Below are 7,500 nucleotides of genomic sequence, written 5' to 3' on the forward strand. Positions count from 1 at the left end.
CTATACCCAGCTCCGACGATCGATTTGCACGTCAGAATCGCTACGGACCTCCATCAGGGTTTCCCCTGACTTCGTCCTGGCCAGGCATAGTTCACCATCTTTCGGGTCCCAACGTGTACGCTCTAGGTGCGCCTCACCTCGCAATGAGGACGAGACGCCCCGGGAGTGCGGAGGCCGCCGCCCCGTGAAGGGCGGGGAAGCCCCATCCTCCCTCGGCCCGCGCAAGGCGAGACCTTCACTTTCATTACGCCTTTAGGTTTCGTACAGCCCAATGACTCGCGCACATGTTAGACTCCTTGGTCCGTGTTTCAAGACGGGTCGTGAAATTGTCCAAAGCTGAAGCGCCGCTGACGGGAGCGATTATTCCGCCCGAGAGCATCCCGAGCCAACAGCGGCGCGGGTCCGGGGCCGGGCCAGGTAGGTCCGTCATCCGGGAAGAACCGCGCGCGCTTGCCGGGAGCCCGAGCGCCCAAAGGGGCGAATCGACTCCTCCAGATATACCGCCGAGCAGCCAGCCAGGACACCGGGGCTCTGCCCAACAGACGCGAACCGAGGCCCGCGGAAGGACAGGCTGCGCACCCGGGCCGTAGGCCGGCACCCAGCGGGTCGCGACGTCCTACTAGGGGAGAAGTGCGGCCCACCGCACACCGGAACGGCCCCACCCCGCGGCGAGTGGAAAGGCAACCGGACACGACCCCGCCGCGGATTGCTCCGCGCGGGCGGCCGGCCCCATCTGCCGAGGGCGGGGGCCAGTGGCCGGATGGGCGTGAATCTCACCCGTTCGACCTTTCGGACTTCTCACGTTTACCCCAGAACGGTTTCACGTACTTTTGAACTCTCTCTTCAAAGTTCTTTTCAACTTTCCCTCACGGTACTTGTTCGCTATCGGTCTCGTGGTCATATTTAGTCTCAGATGGAGTTTACCACCCACTTGGAGCTGCACTCTCAAGCAACCCGACTCGAAGGAGAGGTCCCGCCGACGCTCGCACCGGCCGCTACGGGCCTGGCACCCTCTACGGGCCGTGGCCTCATTCAAGTTGGACTTGGGCTCGGCGCGAGGCGTCGGGGTAGTGGACCCTCCCAAACACCACATGCCACGACAGGCGGCAGCCTGCGGGGTTCGGTGCTGGACTCTTCCCTGTTCGCTCGCCGCTACTGGGGGAATCCTTGTTAGTTTCTTTTCCTCCGCTTAGTAATATGCTTAAATTCAGCGGGTAGTCTCGCCTGCTCTGAGGTCGTTGTACGAGGTGTCGCACGCCACACCGCCAGCCGGCTGTGCACGCTACCGAGAAAGTACCGGTATGCGAACCGCCAGGCGACGGGCGCGCATCGCACGTTTAAGGAGACGCGGCCGGCCACACAGGCGACCACGACACTCCCACGTCTCCGAAGCGGGACAAACGCCGCGCGCTTCAGTATACGTAGCCGACCCTCAGCCAGACGTGGCCCGGGAACGGAATCCATGGACCGCAATGTGCGTTCGAAACGTCGATGTTCATGTGTCCTGCAGTTCACATGTCGACGCGCAATTTGCTGCGTTCTTCATCGACCCACGAGCCGAGTGATCCACCGTCCTGGGTGATCTTTTCCTTTTCAGTCTCCCACTGTCTCTTTCAAGACAGTAGCATTTGCGGGACTGAGGCGTCTGACGGCCCCTGTTCCACTATTTTTTTTTGTGTCCAACGGCCTCACAGCCGATGGGCGTCGTACGGCTCCACACCGGAGCGGACAGGCACTCGGGCGAACGTCATTCAAAACCGGCGCCAGGCGCCAGGTACCGCAGGCCAGCCGCTCCAGAGCTTCAGCGCTCGTACCACACAACAACAACAACAACACTTCCGCTAGTTTTGAGAGGCACGCGTGGTTCCGCACGCGGCGCACGGCCACTGCCGTACAGGTAGCGTGTTGCGCGACACGACACGACACGCACATCGAAAGACATGCAGTCTAGTCGGTAATGATCCTTCCGCAGGTTCACCTACGGAAACCTTGTTACGACTTTTACTTCCTCTAAATGATCAAGTTTGGTCATCTTTCCGGTAGCATCGGCAACGACAGAGTCGATGCCGCGTACCAGTCCGAAGACCTCACTAAATCATTCAATCGGTAGTAGCGACGGGCGGTGTGTACAAAGGGCAGGGACGTAATCAACGCGAGCTTATGACTCGCGCTTACTGGGAATTCCTCGTTCATGGGGAACAATTGCAAGCCCCAATCCCTAGCACGAAGGAGGTTCAGCGGGTTACCCCGACCTTTCGGCCTAGGAAGACACGCTGATTCCTTCAGTGTAGCGCGCGTGCGGCCCAGAACATCTAAGGGCATCACAGACCTGTTATTGCTCAATCTCGTGCGGCTAGAAGCCGCCTGTCCCTCTAAGAAGAAAAGTAATCGCTGACAGCACGAAGGATGTCACGCGACTAGTTAGCAGGCTAGAGTCTCGTTCGTTATCGGAATTAACCAGACAAATCGCTCCACCAACTAAGAACGGCCATGCACCACCACCCACCGAATCAAGAAAGAGCTATCAATCTGTCAATCCTTCCGGTGTCCGGGCCTGGTGAGGTTTCCCGTGTTGAGTCAAATTAAGCTGCAGGCTCCACTCCTGGTGGTGCCCTTCCGTCAATTCCTTTAAGTTTCAGCTTTGCAACCATACTTCCCCCGGAACCCAAAAGCTTTGGTTTCCCGGAGGCTGCCCGCCGAGTCATCGGAGGAACTGCGGCGGATCGCTGGCTGGCATCGTTTATGGTTAGAACTAGGGCGGTATCTGATCGCCTTCGAACCTCTAACTTTCGTTCTTGATTAATGAAAACATACTTGGCAAATGCTTTCGCTTCTGTTCGTCTTGCGACGATCCAAGAATTTCACCTCTAACGTCGCAATACGAATGCCCCCGCCTGTCCCTATTAATCATTACCTCGGGTTCCGAAAACCAACAAAATAGAACCGAGGTCCTATTCCATTATTCCATGCACACAGTATTCAGGCGGGCTTGCCTGCTTTAAGCACTCTAATTTGTTCAAAGTAAACGTGCCGGCCCACCGAGACACTCAACAAAGAGCACCCTGGTAGGATTTAAACGGGGTCCGCCTCGGGACGCGAAAGCACCCCTTCGGCTCGCCCCACCGGCAGGACGTCCCACGATACATGCCAGTTAAACACCGACGGGCGGTGAACCAACAGCGTGGGACACAAATCCAACTACGAGCTTTTTAACCGCAACAACTTTAATATACGCTATTGGAGCTGGAATTACCGCGGCTGCTGGCACCAGACTTGCCCTCCAATAGATACTCGTTAAAGGATTTAAAGTGTACTCGTTCCGATTACGGGGCCTCGGATGAGTCCCGTATCGTTATTTTTCGTCACTACCTCCCCGTGCCGGGAGTGGGTAATTTGCGCGCCTGCTGCCTTCCTTGGATGTGGTAGCCGTTTCTCAGGCTCCCTCTCCGGAATCGAACCCTGATTCCCCGTTACCCGTTACAACCATGGTAGGCGCAGAACCTACCATCGACAGTTGATAAGGCAGACATTTGAAAGATGCGTCGCCGGTACGAGGACCGTGCGATCAGCCCAAAGTTATTCAGAGTCACCAAGGCAAACGGACCAGACAAGCCAATCCGATTGGTTTTGATCTAATAAAAGCGTCCCTTCCATCTCTGGTCGGGACTCTGTTTGCATGTATTAGCTCTAGAATTACCACAGTTATCCAAGTAACGTGGGTACGATCTAAGGAACCATAACTGATTTAATGAGCCATTCGCGGTTTCACCTTAATGCGGCTTGTACTGAGACATGCATGGCTTAATCTTTGAGACAAGCATATGACTACTGGCAGGATCAACCAGGGAGCTGCGTCAACTAGAGCTGAGCAGCCGGCCGCCCGGGAGTGTGTCCCGGGGGCCCGCGCGAACACGCAAGCGTCCGCTCAATTATTCTGCAAACAGGAGGAGGCCGAGCTCCCCTGCACGATACACCTCGAAACCCTCTCAGGTCCCGGCGGCGCGCAGCGCCGTCCTAGGTACTTGGTCGGTTTCGAGAGAGGCGCAATCGCCCGGAGTTAGGCGAGTAGACGGTTTTAGTGCGAACACCCTTGCTCCCAACTGAGCTTGCCGCTGCCGACAGAGGCCCGGGAGCGTGCTGTCGTGGCATTGCCGGCGGGAGACAACACGCGCCACCTATGGTGACCGGCAGCTCCAACGCCAGCGCCACACAAGGGCAAAGCCCCACTTGGGTGCAGAAGCGAACTCTCCCAGCACAGCGCACGCGCCAACACGTCCGCACAACTGCGATACAAACCACCTGCGAGAACCGCTGGGGCGACCGAGCAGCAGACGGCGTCGCGGCGCCGAGTGCCAGGCGGCGGCGCATCCTCAACGCACACAGTCCTCAATCAGACCAGCACACTGCAGATGTCCACCGCGCTTCGCACCGGGCTCGGCTGAACCAACTTTGGCCGCCAGGCGCCGCGTGCAGGGTGCGCCGCAGCGTAGCTGCGCCGCCTGCCGAGCCCGTCGGCTGGCGCTCCTGCCACTCGGCGCCCCCCACCAGCCGCCTGTTGCGCGTGCGCCCACGCAGCGCGCGGCCAACACGCCGGGCGGCCCCCCTTCACCGGCCGGGAACAGTCCCACCAAGCCACCGCCGCGTATCGCTTCATACCCACATGGGCCTAGTCACGTGTGTGGATGTGGCGGGTACCGCTGAAACAACCGGTTAATAGCTGTACCGATCGTCGCCATCACAGATTCACCTCCAGCGTGAACAACCGCTCAACAACGGATTTCCAGTTCATTTGCGTATCTTGGGCAGTAAACGTAGATGTCCACCTACATTTGCGAATTCAACAATTCTTGCATGCCAGGATGTCATGTGTCACGACACGCTACATCAGACCACATACACACTGCGACATGTGCAGAAGAGAACACGTGGAAGGTGGCCCGCGCACGTATGCGATGTCCCTTCCGCGATCCACTGTCAACCGGCATCTGCGGCATGTCCCAGATATGGAACGCGGTCCACCAGGGTAGCACTTTGTGTGAGGCAATACGACAAAGTCGGAATACACGCGTCACTACATCACACGGCTCACGCTGACCTGACCTGACTCACCGCACCACCACCCCCAGCGACCCAGGGTGACATACAATGCGTTCGTACGTTCCTCCCACACGCCTCTACGGCGTACCACAGTGCAACCTAGCTGTTATTGGGAGACGAGACAAGTAGCATCGAGCACAACATATGGAAATTGAGATTCGACACCGTTGGGCACAGCCAGCGTACGGTCACACGTATCACACTACTTCACTCTGTACGTAACTACCGATGATCGGTACAGCGTGTGGGTTACGCGTACGACATCAGCGGACAATGGACACAGACCATACCACGACGTACACTGAGGGCGTCGACATCTGAACGCAACTGAACAGCTGCGAGGCTCATTTAACACTCAAACGCCAGACCGACCAGCTTGAGAGGACGGAGACACAAAGAGAGGGGCAGAGGGGGGGGGGGGGGGCGATATAGTCCTATTGCAGTACAATTGACAGTGGATAGCGGGAATATGTGGAAAGTAAGCAACACTCGCAAGACATCTACATGAGGATAACAACGACACCAGAGATTCCGAGCAGTGAACTATGTTAGGCAAAGGGACAACGTGGGTTAGGTTAAGGGACAACGTGGGTTAGGTTAAGGGACAACGTGGGTTAGGTTAAGGGACAACGTGGGTTAGGTTAAGGGACAACGTGGGTTAGGTTAAGGGACAACGTGGGTTAGGTTAAGGGACAACGTGGGTTAGGTTAAGGGACAACGTGGGTTAGGTTAAGGGACAACGTGGGTTAGGTTAAGGGACAACGTGGGTTAGGTTAAGGGACAACGTGGGTTAGGTTAAGGGACAACGTGGGTTAGGTTAAGGGACAACGTGGGTTAGGTTAAGGGACAACGTGGGTTAGGTTAAGGGACAACGTGGGTTAGGTTAAGGGACAACGTGGGTTAGGTTAAGGGACAACGTGGGTTAGGTTAAGGGACAAATTGAGTTAGGTTAAGGGACAAATTGAGTTAGGTTAAGGGACAAATTGAGTTAGGTTAAGGGACAAATTGAGTTAGGTTAAGGGACAAATTGAGTTAGGTTAAGGGACAAATTGAGTTAGGTTAAGGGACAAATTGAGTTAGGTTAAGGGACAAATTGAGTTAGGTTAAGGGACAACGTGGGTTAGGTTAAGGGACAAATTGAGTTAGGTTAAGGGACAAATTGAGTTAGGTTAAGGGACAAATTGAGTTAGGTTAAGGGACAAATTGAGTTAGGTTAAGGGACAAATTGAGTTAGGTTAAGGGACAAATTGAGTTAGGTTAAGGGATAATCTGGTACAACCACAGTTAGGTTAAGCGATAATCTGGTACAGCCACAGTTAGGTTAAGCGATAATCTGGTACAGCCACAGTTAGGTTAAGCGATAATCTGGTACAGCCACAGTTAGGTTAAGCGATAATCTGGTACAGCCACAGTTAGGTTAAGCGATAATCTGGTACAGCCACAGTTAGGTTAAGCGATAATCTGGTACAGCCACAGTTAGGTTAAGCGATAATCTGGTACAGCCACAGTTAGGTTAAGCGATAATCTGGTACAGCCACAGTTAGGTTAAGCGATAATCTGGTACAGCCACAGTTAGGTTAAGCGATAATCTGGTACAGCCACAGTTAGGTTAAGCGATAATCTGGTAAAACCACAGTTAGGTTAAGCGATAAAGTTGGTTAAATTTGGTATTGTGTGGGAAGGGGGCAGAGAGGGGGGGGGGTGGATAGTGGTGGCAGTACGCGGATGCCTGAGTCACCGTCAGATACGTCACGTCGGTTCGATGCTTGTAGCAAGAGGCTGGCGGGTCTGTGTCTCTCACTTCTGCAATTTTTCATGTGGTATAACACGAGGGCGGGTGGTGATATTTGGTGCCCCTCTGTGTAGGATGTGTGTTGGTGGTGTTGGTTTATCTGAGCAATGGTAGTTGTCGGAGGAGTGTGGTATTGTGCTTTTATAGGTGGACCTACTGGTCTGGTTATCATAGTGTCGACGGTGCAATGTGGCAGAGAGGGTGCACTCGACATTGTCGCATTCCAGATGTTTACGTATTGTGTGTCTCCGTTGCAGGCCGAGAGTAGTGCATGTTCGAGTGTCTGGCTGACGTGCGATTCACGTTGTGTGCCCAGTCTTACAGCACGTATAGGGACATTCGCATAAATCATCTATATGTGGCCTTGCATCATTTACTAAGCAGTGCCGTGAGACGACCGAACTATTAGGAAAGTACTGATGTACCGCATAATGTTTACCTTCCACCACACGGCGAGTATCGACTGTGCCCAGCGTTGCCACCGCAGGCAGCGGTCACCGTCACCATTGTGCGGCGGAACGGAACATCTATATCCTCAGAGGAGCACTCTTTGCCGCCGGGCGTCAGGTCTCGCGGCCTGCCGGCCAGCGCCCATGACGAACTTACTGCAT

At 55.1% G+C, this 7,500-nt stretch overlaps 3 non-coding genes across 3 annotated transcripts in view; all 3 read right to left on the bottom strand.

Moving 5' to 3' along the window:
- Positions 1-1,238, bottom strand: part of LOC126322876 (large subunit ribosomal RNA) — a 4,222-nt gene extending 2,984 nt beyond the window's left edge. The window contains exon 1 of the ribosomal RNA XR_007559282.1: positions 1-1,238. This exon is cut by the window's left edge and continues 2,984 nt beyond it. This is a non-coding gene — a ribosomal RNA (large subunit ribosomal RNA).
- A 188-nt stretch (positions 1,239-1,426) lies between these two features.
- LOC126322879 (5.8S ribosomal RNA) lies at positions 1,427-1,581 on the bottom strand. Its single transcript, XR_007559285.1, has one exon. It is a non-coding gene; the product is annotated as a 5.8S ribosomal RNA (ribosomal RNA).
- A 374-nt stretch (positions 1,582-1,955) lies between these two features.
- LOC126322941 (small subunit ribosomal RNA) lies at positions 1,956-3,848 on the bottom strand. Its single transcript, XR_007559337.1, has one exon. It is a non-coding gene; the product is annotated as a small subunit ribosomal RNA (ribosomal RNA).
- Between the last annotated feature and the right edge of the window lie 3,652 nt (positions 3,849-7,500).

Source organism: Schistocerca gregaria, unplaced genomic scaffold (genome assembly GCF_023897955.1).
Source record: "Schistocerca gregaria isolate iqSchGreg1 unplaced genomic scaffold, iqSchGreg1.2 ptg000846l, whole genome shotgun sequence".
Taxonomy (NCBI): Eukaryota; Metazoa; Arthropoda; class Insecta; order Orthoptera; family Acrididae; genus Schistocerca; species Schistocerca gregaria.